The sequence below is a fragment of the Mastacembelus armatus genome, chromosome 1 (genome assembly GCF_900324485.2).
Source record: "Mastacembelus armatus chromosome 1, fMasArm1.2, whole genome shotgun sequence".
Classification (NCBI taxonomy): Eukaryota; Metazoa; Chordata; class Actinopteri; order Synbranchiformes; family Mastacembelidae; genus Mastacembelus; species Mastacembelus armatus.
The window spans coordinates 6,491,722-6,513,390 of record NC_046633.1 but is presented as its reverse complement, the minus strand read 5'-3'; the positions used below and the strand labels follow the sequence as shown (position 1 = coordinate 6,513,390).

Sequence of the window (21,669 nt, the reverse complement as noted above, 5' to 3'; positions counted from 1 at the left end):
TTCTTCTTCACCACCTCATCTTTTCTACAGATAAAAGCACATGGAGGCCAGAGTACAAGGAGACGCCACCTCTCCCAGTGATGCTAATTATTCCTGTTTGCTATCTGAGTAGCTCCCAGGCATTCTGATTGGACTTACTTGACATAATAAATAAATGATCATCATAAAAGTGTAATGCCACCTCTCTGACCTTTCCCCATACTCGGGCCATGTTTGCAAAGGTATAGTGGAGCAAACACCGTTAGAGTCTTTTGTTCTTATGTTATTTTCTCACTTTTAAACTATTCTTGATACCTGCCAGAGAGAACCTTGTGTGTGTTCCTCGCTGAGATTTTGCCTGCTACTTCTTGTTAAACTATTTTTGCTGACAGTGGTAAGATACATTTAAGATATATATATATATATATATATATATATATAAGACACACTGTATATATCACATCAGAACTTGGCTGGGAGCTCATGTGTGTTCAAATACAGCACTGTAGGATGGAGACTACTCTAACTTTTAACTAGCAGTATTTAAAACACTAATAACTTTTTTTGGCTACTTGGGGGCAGCAGAAACAAGCAACAAACACAACACTGCCATATTTTCATCCTTTATCTTGATATGGTGAATTGTTTGAACCGACTTGCCTGCCTATACATCCATCTGATATGGATGGATATGGGGCAATATTCTTTTAGAGATATGTTTGTGCCACTTTATCTATAATATTTCTGTTCCTTTCAGCTCTGTTTTGGTCTCAAAACTGCTGTAAATGCTAAAAAGCACCACCCAGTCTCTAATTTTGCCTGCTGTTTGGTGCTGGTAGCATAGAATGGGCTTATTAGAAAACAGCAATGATGAGAGTGAAACACAACAGTAGGTTGCAGGCTATAAAGCCAGAACAATGAGTTAAAAGGCCCCATAAAGCATCATTGCAGGGATGAATCCAACAGTCGAGTCACAGTATAATTCTCTGTGGGTTCATCACTGCAAGCAACTTGGACTCTTTGGACAAGTGGTCATGCAATCCATTGTAATATAAATATATAGACTGTAGAGACTTGAGAGGTGGCCAGAAACCTGTTCTAATTTACTCAACAAGCAAAGGTGGGAATGGGATCAGACAAGAATGGAAATATGTGGCAAAGTTTTTGCATATAAATCCAAACTTTCCATGTTCCAGTCCCTACATAAACATCAAATAAACTGAAATAGGCCTTTTTTAACAGCAGGTAATTTGCTGGGTCAAAGAAAAGCAGAGCTGTGACTAATAACATTAAAAATGGCTATGGTGCAGTAAGATACGACAGTGAACCAGCACAATACTAAGACCCTGAGACCAAAACAGCTAAATGTACTTCAGCCATGATTAATTTTATCAAGCTACATGTCAGTACTCACAAGAAAACAGCAGGTCTCTGCAGGGAGATGAACTGTACAGTAGGAAGCTGGAACAGTATCAGAAATGGCAGGAGACATCCAGTGTCCAAAGCTTCTTTGTCCTTTGTCTGATGAAAACACTAGTTAGTTTAATCAGACATTCATCATTAAGTAGTGCCACTACCCTACTGAAAGGCAGAACAATACACCATGTCCATATACAAAGAGTAATCCAGTTTTGTATTAATCAGTTATCAAGTGGGGCAGGTTTTCATTGACTAACCTTAACTCTAACAAGCTAGAGAGGTATAAACATTAGTTCCACTCAGGTGTATTTACCTTTTATTCATTGACACATCCGTAATTCATTAGTCGAGGTTATGGCCATGTAGCTACGGAGACTGATAGCACTTCTTTGGACTGCCTGCAACATTTTCCTCCCTTTTTTTTCTTTTTCTTCTTCTTCTTCTGCTTCTTCTTCTTCTTCTTCTCCTATTACTTCTCCTTCTTCTCCTTCTTCTTCTTCTTCTTCTCCTCCCTCTCCTTCTTCTTCTTCTTCTCCTCCTCCTCCTCCTTCTCCTTCTTCTTCTTCTCCTGCTCCTCCTCCTTCTTCTTCTTCTTCTTCTCCTTCTTCTTCTCCTTCTCCTTCTTCTTCTTCTCCTCCTGATTTTTTTTCTTCTCCTTTTTCTCCTTCTTCTTCTTCTTCTTCTCCTACTTCTACTTCTTCTTCTTCTTCTTCTTCTCCTACTCCTTCTTCTTCTACTACTACTACTACTACTACTACTACTACTACTACCACTTTTATTATTACTAATCTTATTATATTTTGTCCCAAAACACAAATTTTGGACCAGACCGGAAACCTGTTACAAAATAAAGCTGTGTACAGTTATCACACCATAAATTAGAAGATATCTTACACAATTTAGGTTAGTTTAAATTCATATAACAGTATTATATGGCTGACACAAATACCTAATAATTATAATAAATATGGACTAAAGCTATAAGAATTTACAATAGAAAAACTCTCCACACTCTCTGTGATTTGTCAGAGTTGAAATTATGTTTTAATTTTCATTCACTTTATTAATACACTAATGCAATACACAACCATACTGGAATTATTGTCCTTTCTGAACAATTCCTACTTGGCTCATGAAAATAACTGGAATGGTTACTGTTGCCATGAATGTATTAAAATCTTATTAGTGTGTAAAAAAAAACACATTAAACCTGGAAAATCATTGCAAAAGGCTGCAGCACAATTGTGGGTTTGCTGATGTTTCTGTTCATATTTAGAGTCTACACAATTTTGAGCAAATATCATACAGTGTTATTAGTCAAAGAGAAAAGAAGCTTTAGCACGTTTATTGCAGCAGGTGAAAGTCCAGGTACTTTGATGTGAAACAGGTGTCTTGAAATTGACTTGACTGATGTCAAGCTGGCAGGTCTAGTGTACCTCAACCCACAGTAACACATTATCACACAGTATGGTGAACAAACACACTAACAACACAGGGACAGAAAAAAAAGTTTCCTTAGTGGCTGGGCCTGTGCACTTTGACTAAGCCACAGGACAGCTCATAAAAACCAGCTTTTTTGCCTCACCTGCCTGTCACTGTCTTTCTCTCAGGCTCAGAGTCTCACTTCATTGTCTCTGTCAGTTGTGAGCTGGTGGTTTGTCTCCACTCACTGTCACCCCTCTGTCAGGCCCTGACCGACAAAGCTAGCACCAGTGCCAATCTCCCTTCTTCACCTCAGTTGGCTGCTCCTGGACTCTATTGCACTACTAATTAGCTCTTCAGAGATTTCTCTTCATGTAGGCAGGGGGCTGGTTGTGGGGTGTTGGGGGTTTGAGGGGTCGGATGGAGTAAAGAGAGAAGAGGCAGAAAGATGTATATGACGGAGCCAGTCTTATTGGATATTATGGCTCCATTGACAGCACAGTGATTCTTGCACTGACAGACCTATGAAGCCCAAGGAAAAAACAGATAAACAGATAGATAGATAGATAGATAGATAGATAGATAGATAGATAGATAGATAGATAGATAGATAGATAGATAGATAGATAGATAGATAGATAGATAGATAGATAGATAGATAGATAGATGAAATAGGATGATGTGCAGAGGTGTCCCACTAATGTCCTGTCTCTGCCGGGCGAACATGACCACTGCTTGTCCTCAGGTGATTAACATGTTGGCAGGGGTTCCTACATGAAAAGACCCCTGTTTCTTTGTCTTCTGGTGTGTAAATATTGTGCTAGCGGAATATGAAAGTAGTGCAACTATAAGGTACAAAAACATAGGGAAAAAAGATCAAGAGTGGGTCTCACATCAAGGAGGACCCTGAGGATGTCTTTGTTGTCAACTTCAGAAGGGGGAAGAGAGGAGCAGAGGAGGAAACTGGCAGAAGGGGAAAAGATGCCAGAGAGAGCTCAAAGGATTTGGTCTGGGCAAGGTGATCGGTATTCCTCGGCAGTCTGCCTTCTGGCTCAGATCAGTGGGAGTAAGCTGGCAGCCAAGCCAGAGGGCATAACAGCACAAACACACCTTCAGCACTACACTGCTAGAGGCTCAGCTTCACAATCTGGAGGGGCGGGAGTTGAAGGGAGAGACAGAGAGAAGAGCAGGAGAAAATAAATACACTGTAATTATCTTCAGACCATAAACTAGTGACATCCCTTGCAAATATGTGTATGTGTTTATTTGAGCACATTCCTGTAAAAGCCACAGTGCATCACCTACTACTGTGTCAAAACAGATTCAGCTGTGGGTGTGGTGAAGGTACTGAGGTCACCAGTCAGGCAGACATCCTTAGGCCAGCAACCTCACTGAGGAATGAAGTCCAAAAACCCTCAGTATAGGACAAGTGGAGAGACTCTCTTCAAGAACCTCCTATCTCCATATTCAAGCCTGACACACTTCTTATATTAGACACCTACATAGACCTTGCTGATGTTCTGTTACACTTCTGACTAAAGGTCTAAACAGTTACCTGATGGGTGGGCAGAACTGGGCAGGGCACACCAATGAAGTGCTCATGCACGCACAAAGTGTTGTGACAGGTACCAGATGTCCTGGCAAAGGCCAGCTGTCTTCCATGGCCCCGTACATCACACACACACAGACACACATTGCACATTGCCCTAATGCATACCATGCAGTGTAGGTCCCAAAGCACCTGTGGTCTGACGCATAGCAAGTGCATTTTCACACTAATGTCCTGCTACACAGATTTAGCTTCATCCTGAAAGATAAGTCTTTGTCACTGATGATAAAAATGAAAAACATTTCCCTTATCATATGTAACACCCTGCCAAAACATGACAAGAAATAATATTAGATATGAAATATAATAGTGTATTTTGTAAGTGCAGGTCTGTCAATTAAAAAATTATGGTCTGTTGGTTCTACAGCTAGTCTGTATATTATCAATATGTGCATCCAAAACATGAATTACTGAATTACTAAAGATTAATCAATAAAAAGTGGTCTTTCATTTAAATATATAGAGTAAATGTATCTTTAACTTATTTAATGGATTTTAACCACAAACTCCTGAAAGTAAACGTTGAATTTGAAAACTATTTCTAAATCTTTCATTTCAATATTTTTCTAAAATGTAATTACATACTCATGAAGTTAGACCTTGAGTTTCTGGTAGAACCAATGTGTAGTGAAACTAATTTATCAGATGTGAATACATTTTTGATGCACTAAATCCAATACGCATTTAATGATGAATAATCTTCATTATTATTCTATATCTCAGATAATGTAGTGTTGCAATTGATTGATATGATGCCATCTTCAACTTTCAGGAATGTCCATGGAGACTATAAAGAGCATCATTCTTCAAGGCTGCACTGAGGAAAAAACTAAAGTATCATCCGATGTTGTTTCAACTCAAATTACCATTCTGCTTGTGCCTTTTAACCCAAATCATAACAGATCATAACCAAGTTTTCTTCTTTGGATGGAAAGAAGAAAAGTCCTTGCTGATTTAAGGATTTAAGTAGAATCTTAATGTGTGTTTTTCCTCTACTGAGCAACCCTTATATTTCCTTCTGCTCAAGGTCAACACATTCACATGGCCAGAGATAGAATTAAATAAATAATTGTGAGAAACAATTAGCAATGCATCAATGGTCAGATCAATAGTGATGTTGGTAATTATCACTTTTGGGATAGGGGAGATGGTCTTTCCTTATTGATGCTCTCTAATTCACGGGTATAACCTCAGGGCGTGCAGAATAAATCAAAACACATCAAGGTAAACCACATTCCCAGTTCCTTTATGGCAGATGTGAATAAACATTGCCTTGCAATTTAAAATATTAAAGCCTGAACTTAACTTGCATGAACATGGTGTTATGGTCATGAACGGGTCTATATTCTGACACGAGCTTTGATTCGGTCTTTATGCTTCAAACAGTGAGTGTTGATTTATACATGAAAGGTGGTGGAAACATATTAAAAAGATTCAACGAATGCAATTTATCCCTATAAGAGTCTTGTTTTAAATAATCAAATAATTGAGGAAACCATGACAATGTTTCATGTAACCACAGAACAGGAAATGTATAATTTTGATTTCAAGTAGGGTTATAGTTTAATATCCACTATTCTAATTTTCCTTATGTTTTTTTTGTGTTGTTGAATCAATGTTTCTCATCTCTAATGACATTATTGGATTAATTGGATGCAATAAATTGTTCGATAGCAATTAAATCCACATTTATTTAATGTTCTTCACAATTTTTCCTCTAAGTCATAATGTTTAATGAAATGTGACACCTTATTTAATTTGACCCAATATATTTTAGGTTGAGTGAATAAGCAGATGCTGAATGAATTCTGACTCAGCCAGATCGTTCTACCAATTACAGTCGATCACATTAAACCACAGCAAGTAAAAAGTGTACTGTGCTCTGTACCGTAACAAAGAGCCAGAGAGCCAAAGAGCCCAGAACACTTAACCTCTCACTTATGTCACACCTAACTGGTTGTGTGTTTTACAGAACTGAGATTCACTGTATAGCTTTGGAAGGTTGGAGGGCCACAGAAAAGATTTGAAATTTTTTAATTAATCGATTTCATTTAAGTCTTAAGTCACTAAATTAATGTACAGTTCAAAAAAAACAAAGAAAAAATGTTCATCTACAGTATTGTTTTGCAGATTATAGAAAGTGCAGCATGACAGGTGCAGCAAATCCCTATATTAGAGAAGTTGGAAACAGGGAAGGTTTGGTATTTTTAGCTTTGAACTATTTACTTGTTTGTTTTTATCGAAGTTGCGTAGAATAATAAATTAATTGGTGAAATATTTAGCAGCTCAAATGTCCACAAACTAGTGCTCAAACTACATGATGAGATCGCTGTTTAGTACACATTTATTTTATACTAACTGTCCAATTAAGTGCCTACTAAACAAAATACTGAAACTATACATTTATAATGAAAATATGACTCTTCTTCATGCCACATCATTTCATCTCCTATTCTCCACACAAAATATCCCCCTTTTCCATCTTTATCCTTCCCTTGAGTGGGCTATATAAGATGCTGGCACTGTCCCAGGAGAGCCTTTGCTACCATTTATTTTCAGTTAAACCACAATAAGTTGGATCAGGTTTTCAGCTTTAGGCCTAATTTTAGTTTTGTCCTAGCTTACCTCTGAGCTCTCCCAAGAACCAGACTCTCCCCAAACACACAAAAGAACATTGTGAGCCTGTGCACCATCTGAGCCAGGGCCCCTCAGGCCCCTACAGTATCAATAATGCAGACATGACCACACTGATTGGAGGAGACAACTGGTGTTTAGAAGGTGCAAACCCAAAAGAGTGCTCTTTCTCTACACAAGTTGCCTCTGCTTTCTGCCACTGGTTTGGATGTACCGCCGCTGGACGGGTTGCTCAGCTTCATTGCCACAGTGCTGCTATGGCTTGTATGGGTATAGACACATACACACAAATCTAAGTACATGCACACACACCATCGCCCAAGTGAGATAAGGCACACACCCAGCTTTGTTGATAGGTCCATTGATTTTTGAAGGCCTCACTCCTTCTTCCCTTTTTCTTTGATTATTAATTCACAGAAGCAAAAGAGAACTGCCCAGTGCTTTTAAATCTTAACTGCCCACTGAAGTATCATCTATGTGAAAGATGTAGTTCTCACTGGGTACACATACTGTATGTGTTTGATACAGGCAATTTATTAAAAAAAAGGGCTAATTTCATTTAATTCAATTTTTATTTTTGTAGTAGGTGTGTTATTAACTGCCCCACACTACAACCAGAATGCTCACTAGTATCACAAAACACAGTAGATGATGTGAAAAGATCAATTAAACTGGAGGTCAATTAGAGAAGGATATATCCACTGTAAAAAAAAAAAAGACTTCCTTAACTGTTTGAAATTTCCCAATTATGTAAGTACAGCATGGTGATGAAATCAAAGTGTAAGTGCTGGGTCAGGATAATGGCCAAAGGGTAAAAATTGCTGGGTGTTGGGAAATAGCCAAACTGACCAACTGGGCTCTGAGGAATTTATATTTTCTCTGCCTGAAGTTTTTCTGAAAATCATCTCATATTAAGCGAATATAGTATAATAATAGAATATTTGGTCTTTACTTTGCTAATATTGAAGAGAAGATTGTGTCTGAGTAAAGGCTGTGTCTGATTTTTTGTCATGTGTATTGTGATCAAGTGTCCAGTTCTGTCATTTCTGAAACTATTCACTAGAGGGAGCAAATACAAAGCTCTTAAGTCTCTCCACTCTCAGAACAGCTAAGTGGCCAGAATACACTGGTTATGCTCATTCATTTATTATCTATCTGTCTAAAATCAAACACGCTACATAACAAAGAATGTAAACTTTACATTTAAAAAATCTATATGTATATGTTAGAACTACAGTTTACAATACATGCTTCATATTACTTTCTTCCAGTGCTAGAGTTTCTGTTAGACAAATTGTCTGTGCTGAGAGACTGTGGCACTTTGAAAACTTTTCATTTTGGATGAAGAACATTCACAAATGGCTGAGGGGGTAACAAGGTTTTCTCCAAAGCAAAGCCACTGGATGTTTGTGTGAGGGGAGGGCAGCTCGGTACTGCATGCTGGGATCTTTTTGATCAGTTGACTTAGCAGTGTTTGTTTGTCCAATGTTGTGATGCTGGTGATTAGTGAAAACAGATTAATGAATCATAAAAAGACATGTTAGAAGTGTCTTCACTGCGGGACCTCTCTTATTCATCTGCAGAGAAACCCGTAATGCATTTTTCACTTTTGACTGCATAATTAGACATATTGATGAATATTAACAATTAAGTCTTTCAAATGACTTATTTTATCTGATGCCAGATAAAGACTGCTGCTCTTAGTGAATGAATTCCTGAGATGTTCCTTGCTGAAACATCTAAGATTCGCCCAGAAGGCTGTGCTCTGCTTGTTTCGTGCTAGTTGCTCTGGGCTTACTATACACTCCCTAATGCATGTATCCCTCAACTAGCACCCACCCTTTCACTCGTCCTTTTTTCCTTTTTCTCTTTCCATGAATTTTTTTTTTTTTTGCTTTTTGATATATTTCTTTCCACCCCGCCACCACCATATTCAAAGACTTATACAATATACATGTTCCATCTGGTCAAACTTGGTGAACTTAAATATACCTGTCAAGTGCAACTTTAAAGTTTCCCTCGCAACCTCTACTGGGTTTCGTCCAATCCACCAAGGCTTTAATTAAAAGGCAGCCCCAGTTCCAGGATGTGCTTCTAAATGAGGGAGTTTGCGCTGGCAGACGAGGAGCTGGGGTCTTGCATTGGGACCCGGCTTGTGGCTTTCATCACTTCCACTCCACAGCTCTGAAGTTCCAGAGAGGCATCTGTCTGACTTGAATTGGAAAGATGGAGAGATGCACAGTGAGAGAAATTTAGAGAGAAGAAATTGAAGAAGCAAGACAGGAGGAGGGAGATGGGGGGGGTAGGAGGATATCATGTGGGGGCTGATACCCTCCTTTTGTTCTGACTGTGCAGAAGGAAAGTGAAATGTTAAAGGTAGACTTTTTTCCTAATACATGACTATTACACACATGATTCCCTGTTGGTATGGCAAAACTGTATTATATTTTCATAATCAGTTGCATTGTTCTTAAGGCTTAAATGTTAACAGCTATTTTTTAAACGGCCGTAAAGTATGTATATAAATGACATTTATATTTTTTAATGTTAAAAACACTTAATATAACAAATACATTTTAATTATATGACAAACATTTTTATAACCTTTGCGACCATTTTTCTACTTCTGCAAAAGTCAGATTGAAAATTGTAGACACTACCTGTCAATAAGTCTAATGAATGCATGATATAGAAACTATTGGGATTTGATTAACAAATGAACAAAGGGCAATGGAAACAACTCTTTCTTTATTTGTGTTTTCCTCAGCAAAGTGGAAAATTTGTCCTGAAATCCAAGCAACTATGACATCTAGTGGCCACTTCCTTAAAACACAATTACAGGAAAATGTCCAAATGTCTGCACATCCAAAAACGTCTTCTCTTGACAAATTGAGTTGGGAAGTTGGAATCAACAGTGATAGATCACAGTGTAGATCACTTTAGTTATTAGGATCTGTAATCATAATAACTGCATCAAAGTGTATTAACATTTACAGCTATTATGTAATGGCAGATGAATCTCAGACTTTAAAATTGGTCAAAAGTATTGTTTTTTAAATTCATTGATTTATTTTTACCAAAGTACAAAATTATTAATTATTAATTAGAGAGTCGTAAGATGATTAAGAAGCTAATTTTTTTTCTTCTACCTAAAAAATGTTTTTATTTTCAGACAGCTTTTTTACCTTTACTATTTTATTAAGACCATGGGGATAGTTTTACTTATTCTAGACTATTAAGTGTTAAAATAGCTCAAATTAATATTTGTTAAACTTTTAACAAGGGTTCAATTAGGGGTAATTTAGAAGTTGTAACTCAGAAGGTCAAAATTGAAAGAGGTGGAAAGTCTCTTCTAATTTTTAAGTGTATTTTTAAAGCACTATGAAGTCTCCAATTCTATCATTTGTTTTATTACTGTTTATAGAAACTGTCCATTTATATTTTAGAAATCAGAAGACCCCGAACATCACCCATAGCTGAACAGCTCCAGGCAAAGAGCCAAAGCCTACTGAACCCTCTAAAAGGTTAGAAATTTCTCATGCATGTCTCTAGCTGGTCTCCAGTTCTTTTTGCTTAAAGTCTGTGCTTCAGCAATTTATTGCCAATAATAAATTGTGCCACAAGGGTATTACCAAAAGCTTGCACTTTAGCTGGGGCTCTGTTACCATAAATTGAAGATACCAGAGAACAGTACATGTCTGAAAGGATTACCCAAAGTATGGGTACACAACTGGCATTAATAACGATGATGACAGGCATGAGTCCCAATATACTTTTCACATTTTTGTCCTTTAACACACAGACAAATGGGAAATGTGTCCCAGCTGAATGTTTATCTACAGTATCAGCCTCCCCCATAGTGTCATTACACATCAGCTGTTCGTCTATGATGAAGGGCAGCTGAGACGGTACTATCTGTGCAAAGACATGTGGGGGTAGTCAGTGCCATTATATAATCACAGGGTGATACCTCTAAGAGTTTTAAATCAAGACTGTATACTGTGCAACTAAGGGATTGTTCCTGTGTAGTTAAAATCACAAACACGTGGTGTACAGTTGCTACTGTGCATGATATGCATCTGTTGAATCTGTTGCCTCCCTCTTCTTAAGGAGGTGATTTAGTAGCGGGAAATTTATTTCAGTTGCCATAGTTCACCCTGCAAAGCATTGCCCACTTCTTTTTACCTTTCTTTTAGCTCTTTTGCAGCATTATTTCCATAGACAGAGCACTAACCAGCTTTATATTAAACTGTCATTTCAAAATTAATAATCATCAACTTTAAATAATGCAACTATTTGATGTGATTTGACAAAGTCAATCTGTGTCTGTAAATAGAAAAATAAACTCAGTACAACAAATAATTTATCTGCAAAGCCAAATGAGGTCACCACAGAAAATCCTTCCCATAATCACCATTTATACAGCATTTATTTTCATGAAATGTTTATATGTTAGTTGTTACATTAATCTCTGAAAGCAAATACAGCTGTGTTCAGAAAGCAGAATGCTGTATATTTTTATTTGCTTGCTTCATTTCAGGCCTGTATTTTGTATTTTCCTGCCACTTGATCTTTTATCTTTAATCCTTTTTTCTTTGACCAAACTCCGTCTTGCCAAGGAACCGTTCCAGCCTCCCAAGCCTTTACCAATTAAGTGCTACCATATGCAGAGGAGAGGGTACAACTGAAGCAGTCACATGTTTGTGATTATGCACTACAGAAGGAATCACACAGGCATCAAGGCATTAGGGGTTTAATTTTCTTAGCATTTTATTAACATGAATGGAAAAAGTAAAATTATGGGAAAACAAAACACTTTTTCCTGCAAAAAACCCTGTGAAATGATTATATCTTGATTCGCAGGGTAAAATACTCATGGATAGATGTCATTAGAAATAGATCTGGTTTGTAGTTTGTGAACAAAAATGCAATCACCATATCTAGAAAAAAATCCTAACATACACTAAAATCATTCTATGTTCAGTGTACGTTTTTGCAGCCATGTCTCTGCCACTAACTTTGTTTGCTTTAAAGGCTAAGTTTTGTTTTGTTTGTATCCCCCCTATTTTATGCTATTTCTTTATAGTATCCCCATTGCTCTTTTGCAGTTTTAATGTTTATAGTTTTGTACAGGGAGGTTTTGTTGATAAAAAGGATAATTTGAAGGAAAGTGTAGTTTAGGGACTACTTAGAAGGAAAACGTGTCCCAGTTGCTTTTATATCTCACTTTGAATTGTCGGTGGCTTCATTAGTAGCAGGAATCATACTAAACAATATAACTTTTAATAAGTGTGTTTCTGGAGCATTATTGCATAGTAGGTATGATGTTGATTATGGGAATGACTTGGGTGAAAAATGTCTGATATAATGGTCTTGATTCAAAATTGACCTAATTTGGAGTCTTTTTTCAGTATGACAGGGTTTAAATCTTAATAATTGTGAAAAACATTCACAAGTACCTTTGTGTAAATTATATGATTCAGCCTAAAAATTGACTATATATATATTTAACATAAACAGTTTCATGGACGACACACCTATTTGCTTTGCCTTGTCATAATGAGATAGTTCCACAATTTCTTTGCAGAGTCCAGGCTATAAAAAGAAGAAACGGTAGGTGCACAAGACCCATAAAGAGACGACATTTTAACCACGGCAAAACCACCTCTGATCTCATCTGAGTCCCATGTTTCTGAAAAATATTTCTAAATCCTGTAAACACACAACACTGGTCTGCCACAGTTACCAAAACACACTCACACACATTATTTCTAATTGTTTCCTTCTACATTCCTTCATATATTCAGTCCAAACCTCTTTCTGTTCCTATTGTTCATATATTCCAATGGATTACTTGGAAATGAGAAGATACATGAAAGAAAGAAGTAACATGTGGTTCAAACAATCCCTCATACCGTGGTCTACACAGACAGCTAAGCCAAGAAAGGGAAGCAAAACATGGCTATGCATACATACACACACACAGACCTACACACATACACACACATGTACACACATACAGTGTTTTCCTAGCGTAATTAAATCATCCCATGCTCGGCCCATGAGATCTCTCTTGAGGATTTAGAGGCCCACACTGGCGGTCCCTGCAGGTCACAGGGGTGACTGTTTTCCTTGGACATGTTTCATGAGACTGCATGTGTTCTCTCTGGGAATTAGGTCCTCAGAAAAAAAGGCACAGTGTTGGAGATTTGGATTCTGGACATCAGAACAATCGGTGAGCACAGACTCATCTCAGCCCTGCACCTTAACACCACACGCAACCTAGGTATTTGATTGAAGAGGCTCCCTGTTTGTGACCTCCATCACAATATGATGAGGGTCATAGGTGTTCTCATGTTTGCTCTGTTATGTTTTTTTAAAGAGGTTACAGCAGCTATCTTCACAGAACACAGTATGTTTTGGATAAAATAACTTTTTGAATTTGTTTTAGTGCTTGTGTGTATCACAGTGGGCATTGGGGATGGTGGAACAGAGAACATATTGCTGTTTAGAGTGAAGTGAGATAAACTGAACTGATAAACTGTCTGGTTTTCAGTCTTTTTGTATGCCCTAGTGCTGGTTATGCAGTACTGCAACATTCTTTGCTTTTTTTTTTATTAATGTTGCAATACAGCCTCCGACCAAGAGGGGCAGAATGGACTATAGTGCCCCTATAGTGTGTGAGCAAAGGAAAAAAACATGCACTATTTTAGATTGTATTAACTTCACTGAAAATCATGAGAATAATTGGCATTTCATGAATATACCACTGGATAATTCATTCAGACATTCATCCACCAGATCTAAAATGTAGGAATTTCAATAAAAAGCCCATGTATGTTTTTCTGTCACTCAATATCATTAGTAGCCTAAAAAAATGCAAATTGATGCATTGTTTACAAACCCAAAAGCAACAGGTAAATAAGGCTGTGAAGGACCCTAAATTGATCCATGGGGAACACCACTGGAAAGAAAGACTGGAGGGAATGAGACACTCTCTAATACTACAGCGAATGTTCTTTTGAGTAGTATCACCAATTCAAAAATACTATACTTACTATACTTAACACACACCATAACAAACTCAAAGTCATGGCCTAATGGATAGATAACCCGAAAGTTATGGGTGTGAGTCTCAGGACCGGCAGGAATTGTTGGTGGGGCGGAGTGAATGGCCAGCGCTTTCTCCACCTTCGATACCACAACTGAGGTGAGACCATTGAGCAAGGCACCGAACCCCCAACTGCTCCCTGGGCACCGTAGCAATGGCTGCCCAACTGCTCCGGGTGTGCAGGGTGTGTGTGTTCACTGCTGTATGTGTGCACTTTGGGTGGGTTAAAGGCAAGGTGGAATAAATATGATGAATAAAAAGTAAGTGCTTCTTAATCTTAATCTCTACCTCACTACCAGCACTACCTCAGTATCAAACACCTTCCTCAGGTTAGACATATTGATGACTAGCCCATTTGAGGAGAAAGCCAGCAGGCTTGGGTCATTAGCCTGGCTGCTGTGGCTATGACACCAGATGGAGGTGCAGGTATGACTGTGGGCTGTACTGTGATCCAAGACTTCTAAACATGTAATCCACTCTCCTCTGAGGCTCCCTAAACACAGGAAGCCTCTTGTGCTACTCCACTGATCTCTACCTCCAGGCTTCAGTGTACTTTTAACATGTATTTCAACTGGTTTCACCAATAAATAAATATATGGCAAAACATTTGCAAGATAATAAGTGTGGTGGAATTACTTCTAAAATATTGCTTTATTCTGGCATTTTTTTGTTTGTGCTGTGTGCGTTGTTTGTTGAATATGAAACACTGGAGTCAGTGTATGGATTTTTTAATGTTGTTACCTCAACAGAAAAAGAAATAATCAAATTGTCTTAAATGAGACTATGTAACATGAGAGATTCATGAGATTAAGAGCAGTTTTGAGAAGTATGATTCTAACCCTACTTATGAACAATTACTTCAGAAGATCAGCTATCATATGTCTAAGCACTCTTGATGTAACTCTGTCACAGGAGTTTTCGGCTATACTGTATATTAATTTGCAGCACTTCTTTAATTTTACTGCCTTTTTATCAGCTGATGTCATTTAGGATTATAATACATGTAATTATGCATGATCTTTTAAAAACATATTTTTATTATATGTACAATAATACAAATTTTTTTTGTTTAATTAATATTTTTATATTGTTGTTCACAGAAGAGTTTTGTGGACTATGGTGCATATATTGTATTTACTGTATACGCTAAATTAACTACAGCTTAGAATGGTCTGTTTCACTCCTGGCTTGTCTTGGCACAGCCATGTATAAAATTTGAGCCATTAACAGATATTTTTGATAGTCTTTAACATTTTGGATAATCACACACTCACAGCAGGCCTGTCTTCTGGAAGAACATTCAACGTAAACAAGCACAGGAAATATTGATGATGGTGTCCACTCATGGTTTTCGGGAAGTTTGTTTTTGGCACAGACCTACTTTGACGTGAATAGAGTTTATTCCCTTTGCAAGTCATCTGAGTGTTGACATATTGGCTGCCTGACTGTTCATAATTCTCACCACAGTGAAATTTCAAAACATTTTTGAAGCTTGCTGCAGTCAGACTTTTGTGTAACTACCCTGGACTTTAGACTCTCATCTTAGCATGTTGGTTTAAATCAATTATCTTAGGTTCCGATGAGATGACTGATATCAGAATTTACTCTATTACAGCAACATAGGCAATGAAGCAATATTACCCATTTATTGCTATGATAACCATATATAAAATGACTATGAAATGTAATGTTATTTTTGGCATAGTTTCTCAGTCCCAAAGACTTCAGCAAATCACTCAAAGAAACCTGCCCAAACAACAGCAAATGCAGCGCCTGCAGTTAATAACCCATATCTCTAAACATACAGTAAATTATTTGGAAGCACTGCCCTGGCATGACTGGTAGTGCCCATTTCCTCAGCTTTGATCATGAGGCACAGGAAACACTGCTGTGAAAGGCTGGGTCAGTATTACTCTGTCCACACTGAGACTGATTGCATGACTGATTAGATAAAAAAAAAAAAAAGTTTCAAGAAGCTCGGGTAATATTGGATCAAAAAGAAAATATGTATATGTTGCAATATAGTTCCTAATAAGTTTCTATTCCAGTTATGCAAGTCAGTAAATTTTTACAATTACTTCTCTTCATGTAACTAACTTTCTGATTTGCTACAAGTTGCTATATTTAATTGTTAATGTTTTTATGAACTTATTAATTAATACATTTGAGGGACATATCCCTTTTATTAATCTATGGTGTCTGCCTTACTATAATTTGCTTTTGTCTCTAATCAATATTTTATATCGATTAAATGGATCAAGTTAACGTGTAATGTGAGAGAGATTGCACTAGGGATGAACCAACAAAAAGTTTTCACCTTGACTCTGCAGTTCCTTTGAGCTCTATTGGGCTTTTTAACGTTTTTCATCTCATTGTTTTTGTTTCACAGCCAGTTTAGTTCAGTCTCACTAGTGTCAATCAATCAATGTTTTATCCAGGCAGGTGTTTTAAGGAAACAACCTTCTTGTCACCTTACTGCAAAAACATAAAGATAGTGATGAACTGGTGAATACAGTGGACCATTTAGCAACTAATTAGTCAGATATTTTCTCCAAGGGCCTGAACAGACCTAGTAGAAGAGTTAATAATGGATTAAATAAATCTGGTAGACAGAGACAAAGCTCCAATTTAATGCCAGTGTTGATTCATCCATTATCTTTACCCACTTCTATCTGAGGTCATGGGGATCTGCTGGAGCCTATCCCAGATCTCCTTGTGAGAAAGGCAGTGGTACACCCTGGACAGGTCAACAGTCCATTGCAGGGCGCTCATTCATGTATTCTGGACATATTCAAATGTTTTAAAATCTAATGCATTTCAGGCAATGAAGTTTCTTAGTCAGGAGCCTTAGTTTTGACCACTAACTGCTGCTACATGTGAAAAAGGCCTTTTCAGTGTTGTATTTCAGTTTGAAAACAAGCTTCCTGTTTTAATTGTCTACACAGGTGGGCTTCTAAGTGTCCTTTGACCTTCAAGGCCGAGTGAGGGCCCCATTACAAAAGTCAAAGGTCAGTTTAGTGCCTGAGGCTAATTGATTTAAATGGTGCTTAGATATGCATATCCCATGAATCACACTTATGACAGCTAATCAGTGTGATTATGCATGTACTATAACACAGTAGGGCATCAAAGTTACTATTGTTTCTTTAGCATTATACATTTGATATACACTGTTAATACCTTCTTTCTTACATAGTGAAATGTGGTGTAGTGAGAAACTTGGACCTAATTTTTCTAACCATTATGTGTAAATATTACAACTAAGTGATATTTCTTAACATAGGCCATAAACACACAAAGGAACATCACATATGACATCTCAGCCACTCATCAGAGACATAATCACAGCCAGATGGTGTCAATCTTCTCCTCTCTAACCTTTGACACACCCTCTGTCTGTCTCTTTCTCATACACACAAGGGAGAATGATAAGGCCGAGGGAGTTGCTGCCCAGTTTGCTGGAGGAGTAAAACTCAGAAGGAGGTCATACAGTATGCCAGACGAGGTCAGGAAATCCCTGTGGTCTGTTAATCAACATAGAAACTAAACAAACCATAACCATGAATGGTAATGTAGCATTCATGAAAGTCTTATGAAATAACCACAACCTGTAACACTGTAGCTGTCTGACAGTGTGATGACATGAGCCCTCCAAAAGCATTTTAAAACACTGATTATCAGTACAGTACTGTCCATTTGTTCATTTCTGGTGTTTTCATAAAGACATATGAGATAAAAATGAGGTATTCATGTTATAGTTGAACAGCCTTAAAAGGTAAGGCTGGCATTATTCCATATTTTTCCCGTTATTAACAGATCTCATGACAAGCAAACAATGTTTTATTCTGTTATTGAATTCCTTACGAATTTACCGTGCTGTAGCACTCAAACTCACAGGTTCCTGCTAAAAATTAGTTTATTTCTTTAAAAACTATTATATTATTGTTAAAGGCTAAACAATTTCCTAAAATATGCAGGAACTGTAGTTTTGTTGCAATTGTTTGTGAAACAGCAAAAATAATGTATTTGTTGGGAGCTATTTTCAGCCATTGATCAATACACACAGTGCTCTTTTTGCACAGTGGAACATAATGTACCAATTTATTTTTTGATTTTGGTATTTTTATTTGATTCGCTGAAAAGAGAAACACACATACAGTATTTCCAGCTATTGTGTTATGTGAAATTCTCTCAAAATGCTTCTCTACCACACAGTGAACTTGTACATATACAATGTAAACTCAACAGTGTGCACTTCATTTGACTGGTGCAGCCTTTATGATGAGCATGTACGTATGTGTTAAAAATAGACTTGGCTTGAATAACATAAATTGTTATTAACCCAACAGAGCACAACAATATAAGTTGGATTACTCTTGTGTATGGCCGTATTATAGTGGCATAATTGCAGTTACTTTTAGGTCAATATTATCTTACAGTGGATGTTGCCTTCACATGACAAACCTTTATCCTATTCTTTTATGTATAACTAACTTTTATATGTTATTCCTCAAGGACCTTCTGTTAAGCAGAGTTTAACACACACAGGGAAATAACTGTACAGTCGAATTTAATCCAATGCAACTGTTCTACAAATACTATTATGGTGCCTAATGTTTTTTGTTGACACTGTCACAGATGTGTTGATTGCAGTGTTGCTATTATATATTTAGATTTTTTTTAACCTTCTGCTGCCCAGAAAATCAGTATATAATTGAGTTAGACATTTAAGACACCTTTAACCACCTTTGACTTTTCCACATAAATCCCACTTCTTTAGCTTTTATAAATGATCATAAAGTATCATATAAAGCAAAAAAACAGTTCTATAAGGCAGTATAACAGAGGAATACACATGGGCCCAATGCCCTGCATCAAAGCAGAAGAAAACATTGCAGGCAATCAGGAGAAATAAATGGAGGGATTAAGTGTTCTAGGGGGAGGAGGGAAGCAAGTGAGGAGGCTTGTCTAGTTGAAATAGCAACTGGAAATGACACATTGGGAACACATTGGGAAAAACATACAGAGGGTTGCCGGACAGGAGGGAACCTCTTGACAAACTGTATTCCCAAGCTAGGTTAATTTCTGAAGCAGTAACTAAAAAAAAGAAACCCTGCAGCTCCCTGCTGCTAAAAACAGAGACATTCATCTAACATTCATTGTTAATCTCTATAGGACCAGAAATGTTTCCTGCACTTGTTGAGTGCAGTTACAAGGTGAAAACATAGAAATTGATATCAGATCTTTTAAGTAGCAAACTCAAACTCAGCAGCATCTGGAAGTTCAAAAAGGAAATCCCATCAGTCTTAACTGAGGTTTGTTATCTTCAGTTTTGGTCACCTGATCTTTACAGCCCTGTTTATAAGTAGCATGCCACATTCAAATTGTCCACAGATGTTTTCAAAAGCCTACCTACCTGAAGTAAAGACTGTAAACAGTTGTAGTAGTTTATACTTTAATGAGACCTATACTGCATCATCTTCATAACACAATTTAAAGCTTTATAGAGAATATACAAAAAGATACTTGAGTTTAAAATGACATGAGTGACATGACATAAGTTTAAAAATGTCTAATAACTGACATTTAAACAGTGTCTTTGGTGGTTTGACAGACAGAGGTATAATTATGGCCCAGATATTTTGAGCATGCCTGCACCGTAGCCTGTGTGATATGGGAAAGCAAAGTGCGATGGGCTCTGACTTGCATTTATCAGCACATTGAGGGTCTGTCCGACAAGAGCCAGATTATAAACAGGAATGTGTCTAGGCTGTAACTGCCATGTTAAAGACTCTCCTCTCTGTTATCTAATAGTTCTGTGTTTAGCATGTGCGCAGTACAAGCACTTTTTATTATAGTAACACTATAAACCACAAGGATTTTGCTTAGTAGCTTACTTTTTCAATAACTGTGTAAAGTAGCCTGAATTAGCTCCAACAAAACTGCCTTTATGACAATGTCAATGATTTTCTTCCTTTATTACTAGTATTGTACAGATATTCACCCGGTAACTTGTTTTGCTTTTTAACTTAAAGAGGTGAACATCAATAATAAGTTTAATCTCAGTGTTTTTAGTTAAGTGACTACATTTAGCTCAGCATACAAAGAGGGAAGTAGCAGGAAACTGCTCCCACCAGCACAGGAAAACAGGCAGCATCCAGTGTTGTGTCTGCTCGGCTATCAAGCTAAATATTAATCTATCCAGAAGCCAGATGTTTTTCTTTCACTCTCTATTTTCTCCTACTACCGTTTTTGGACTAAGCTTATGTCATGCTAAACAAAGAACACATGACAGTGATACCACTAATCACTGGTCACATCTACTTTTTGATAATAAAGCAAACAAGCTTATATATTTAAGCACAAGCTCCTGGATTGCCCCCTCTCCTATGAATGAATGAATTTTATTGTAGCCCAAAAACTCTAGAGCAAATAGATGGCATCATATCCAAACAGCCATAACAGCAAAATTCATATCTTGCACTTTTTAATTTATAAATTAGTTATGTTCTGGTGGGCAACCTCCAGGCTCAGTAGTGAGTCAAGCTTTTATTTCTCCTCCTCTGCATTTGCTTCAGTGCGACTATTCCAGTTCTATAAAGATCTTTAGTTTTCCCATATGAACCATACTGCTAATACTGACACTGACTCTACACACAGAGTGGAATAAGACTTTCAACTCTTGGCACTCAGCAAAAAGTTAGCAAAATAGGCACCATTTCTGCAATTTTTGTTAATCTCCTATAAATATTTTTTGTATTAAACAATGATGTTGAAATTGTCCTGATGGAGTGCCGGTAAGACTGAGTCATCCTCCGAAACCTGTCAAGTTTGGAAACTGAAAGGTGTTGCCTGGCCAGAATATAGTTCCAAAGCATAAAACAGCAAAGATTTGACATCCTCAGGCGTTATGCATAATGGAACCATACGATGAACTCTGACCCATTGTACTGGCTTTTCAGAATGGGGATCCAGTTACTTTAATTTTAGTTACTTTCTTATACAGCAATAGAAAATGCTGTATAAGCATCTTCTATACCCGCTTATTCCTATTTAGGGTTGCAGGGATCTGCTGGAGCCTATCCCAGCTCTCTTTGGGTGAAAGGTAGGGGTACACCCTGGACAGGTCACCAGTCCATCACTGGGACAGTTTGATTTTATCTGGCTTTATGTTTTATTACTTACAGTCCTGAGGAAAACACGGTTGCAAAGATAAGGAGCTAGGAGCTCTAAGGGCCCCAAGCTAGCTGTTTCTGCAGACTTGTCATAGTAAAGTTATACTAATGATAGCCTGCTGTGAGTTACAATTAAGCATACACCTTCAGATAGCCTGAGGCCAAGAGTGAAGAAAGTTGCAGGAACTTTGCAACAGACAGACTTTTCTTTAGCAGACAGACTTCTCCACTTTTTCAGCAGATATCATCATCACTGCTATGACAATGTTTCCCTCCCTCTAATTAAAACAGTCTGTTAATATTATATTAATTAATTTCAG

At 37.4% G+C, this 21,669-nt stretch overlaps 1 long non-coding RNA gene across 1 annotated transcript in view; it reads right to left on the bottom strand.

Annotated features, from left to right (window-relative positions):
- The window catches only part of LOC113128445 (uncharacterized), a 107,510-nt gene extending 106,008 nt beyond the window's left edge, over positions 1-1,502 (bottom strand). Inside the window, exon 1 of the long non-coding RNA XR_003295515.1 lies at positions 1,394-1,502. This is a non-coding gene — a long non-coding RNA (uncharacterized LOC113128445). The remainder of the gene's footprint in view (positions 1-1,393) is intronic.
- Between the last annotated feature and the right edge of the window lie 20,167 nt (positions 1,503-21,669).